The sequence below is a fragment of the Vigna radiata genome, chromosome 9 (assembly GCF_000741045.1).
Source record: "Vigna radiata var. radiata cultivar VC1973A chromosome 9, Vradiata_ver6, whole genome shotgun sequence".
Lineage (NCBI taxonomy): Eukaryota > Viridiplantae > Streptophyta > Magnoliopsida > Fabales > Fabaceae > Vigna > Vigna radiata.
The window spans coordinates 10,595,074-10,598,779 of record NC_028359.1 but is presented as its reverse complement, the minus strand read 5'-3'; positions in this window follow the sequence as shown (position 1 = coordinate 10,598,779).

Here is a 3,706-nt window from a genome sequence, read left to right as displayed (position 1 = left end):
TCCTTTTCTCTTATCAGTTGTAACAAAACATGAGTTTTATATTCAGACATTACAAAGTCTAAGGTTGAGTTTTCTTACCAGTTACTTCTAGCTTTCTTCATGTTTTGGGTTTTCGTTTTTCGTTTCTCCATGGCCACTTCTCTCTTTAACGAGACTGGGAGCTTCTCGAGAGTTCTCTTTAGCACCGTTTTTAAAATGGTATCAGAGCAGGTTTAATACCTGCTCTGTTTTCGTTGTGCTTGTATCATTTCCGTTTGTTTTCTTTGTGCAATCTTGTTGCTTTCTTGGCCACATCTTGCTATGATGGACCACATAGATCAATCCAACAATCCTACCAATCCTTTCTATTTACATCCTGGAATCTTGGACTTACTCTCATCTCTCAAGTCCTAAATGAAATTAATTACTCTTCTTGGAGCAGAAGCATGAGAAGAGCTCTTCTTTTTAAAAATAAGATCAAGTTCATTGATGGATCGATCAAGAAACCTCAATGAAGTGATACTTTATTTGATGCATGGGAAAGATGCAACATGATGGTTCTTTCTTGGATTATAAAGACACTTTCTTCACAGATTGCACAAAGTGTAGTGTATGTTGAAGATGCCAAAGAGTTACGGGATGCATTGAAGGAAAGATTCTCTAAAGGTGACTATTTCAAAAATTCTGATATACTCCAAGACTTTCGTTCTATCAAACAAGGAGAAAGAAATGTCAGTCAATTTTTCACAGTTTTAAAGATCCTTTGGGGAGAGTCAGAATCCCTTAGACCCATACCTACTTGTACGCGTGATATCCCTTGTAATTGTGAGCTCTCAGAGATTTCTCTTAAGTACAGAGAAATAAAGCGTGTTATATGTTTCTTAAAGGGGCTGAATGATACCTATAATATTGTGAGAACCCAAATCCTCTTAATGGATCCTCTCCCCAACATCAATAATGTATTCTCTCTTGTCATGCAACAAGAAAGATAAGAAAAACAAGACATTAGGACTGCCAACGAAAATTTTGATACCAGAATTCTAGCCAATACTATTGACAGAAACAACAATTAGAAACCAGACCAAATTGGAAGAACTAGGGACGTGGTGCTGGGTCATGTGGCCAAGGAAGAGGAAGAGGGAGAAATCCCAACCATGGAAAACAATGCTCCTACTACCACAAAATGAATCATACTGTGAATGAATGTTATTCCAAGCATGGCTATCCACCTTGGTACAAAAGAACTGACAATAATCAAGACAGAAAGAACCAGAATGACTAGAATTCTACCAACATCTGCCAAAGCAACTCTGGCCCAAAGGATGTTCAACCCATTAACTAAGTTAGCACCAATGTTGCCTTCAATTCTTTTACCCAAGAGCAGATGCAAAAACTTCTCAGAATGATAGAAAAGGTTGATGATTCTGCTCATAAGGTAAACCAAATGCAGAAAAATAACACAGAAGAGAAACAAGGTACCCTTTCTTGGATCATTGGCATTGGGGCCACTAATAATGTGACCCACGAGAAAAGGAATTTTGTAACCTTTTATAAAATCAAACCCATTTCTGTCAAACTCCCAAATAACTCTATTATCACTACTGAACATGCAGGAACTATTCAATTCTCTAAAGATTTTATTATCTTTAATGTTTTGTATATTCCTGATTTTTCCTTTAATCTAATTTATGTTCAAAGTCTTATCAAAGACTTAAACTACAGTCCAACTTTTTCCTCCGAGGTGTGTCAGATAAGGGAGAACTCTACATTGAAGATGATTGGGTGTGCTAGTGCTTACAAGGGTCTCTACTACTTACAAGCTTTTCCTAACTCTAACAGTGATTTCATTTCCAAATCTGTTTTCTCTTATGAACATGTAAAAATAAGTTTGTGGCACTATAGGTTAGGCCATCTAGAACACAGAACTGTAAAACAAATATGTGAAAGTTTTCCTTATGTGCAAATGACTCCTAATATTGTTTGTGATACTTGTCGCTATGCTAAACAACATAAATTGCCTTTTTCTAGAAGTTCTTCTTTGTCCACTGAATGTTTTGAAATGATTCACTATGATATACGGGGTCCTATTTCCATTCCTTCTATTTACAGTCCCTCTATTCATGGTCATAAGTATTTTCTTACTATAGTTGATGACTATAGCAGACATACTTGAGCCTTTTTAATGCACAATAAAGGCCAAACTAGAGATCTGTTACATAACTTTATTATCAAGATTAAAAATCAGTTTAATAAAGTTGTTAAAACTATTAGATCAAATAATGGACCCGAATTTAATTGTGTTAACTTGTATGATTTGCATGACATCAATCATCAAAGGAGCTGTGTTGAAACTCCTGAACATAATTTTGTTATGGAGCGCAAACATCAACACATACTCAATGTGACTCGTAGCCTTCTTTTTTCAATCTAATGTGCCTAATGCTTATTGGTCCTATGCTGTCAGTCGCGCTATTTACCTAATAAATACATTGCCTTCCCTTGTTCTTACTAATAAAACACCCGATGACCTTATGTATGATGCCCCCCTACTTATTTGAATTTAAAAACTTTTGGTTGCCTATGCTTTGCTTCCACTCTTGAAAACAACAGAGGTAAACTTTATCCAAGAGCTAGGAAGGAAATCTTCCTTGGTTACAAGAATGGTGTCAAAGGAATCATTATCCTTGACATCAACACTAGAGAACTTTTCATAAGTAGAAATGTTATCTTTTATGAAGATATTTTTCCCTACAAAGACCAGTAAAACAACAGAGAAGCTAACAATGAAAAGGCATATAAGACTACTTTTCTTAATGATCTTCTAGGTAGCTACAATCCTATTGATGATCAAAGACAAACACAACAGATTGCCACTGACAAGAACAACGATAACAACACCACTGAAAGTGAAGAAAATCATAGTTGCAGAAGATCTAACCAAATTAGAAGGGCTCACGGGTACCTAAATGACTATGTGCATCAGGTTAATCAATCCTTATCTATAAAGAACAATTTTAAAACCCCTTATCCAATTTCTTATATGTTATCTTGTGATTCTTTCTTAGAAAAACTCTTGAGGTATACTCTGGCCATCACTGCAAATAATGAGCCGCACTCCTATAATGAGGTTGAAAACACGTGTGAATGGGCAGAAGTTATGCAGAGAGAAATCAAGGCCTTGTAGGATAATAACACTTGGTATTTGACACAACTACCTCTAGGAAAAACCCTCATTGGGTGTAAGTGGGTATACAAGACTAAATACAAGGCTGATGGCACCATAGAAAGATATAATGCTCGCCTAGTAGCTAAAGGTTATACCCAACAAGAAGGGATAGACTATTTGGACACCTTTTCCCCATTTGCCAAGCTCACTATTGTTAGATTACTCATTTCTCTTGCAACTTCCAATAACTGGTTTCTACACCAGCTTGATGTTGACAATGTTTTCCTACATGGGGACCTAAATGAAGAAGTTTACATGGAGCCACCACCTAGTCTTAATGTCCATGAAAAGGGTCAGGTTTGCAGACATACTAAGTCTTTATATGGACTAAAACAAGCTAGTAGGCTGTGGTTTGAAAATTTGTCCTCTTTTCTTGTTTTTGTCAATTATATTCAATCTAAATTTGACCACTCACATTTTATCAAAAGGACACCTAAAAATTTCATAGCCTTACTTGTCTATGTAGATGACATCATATTGGCAGGGAATTCCATGACAGAG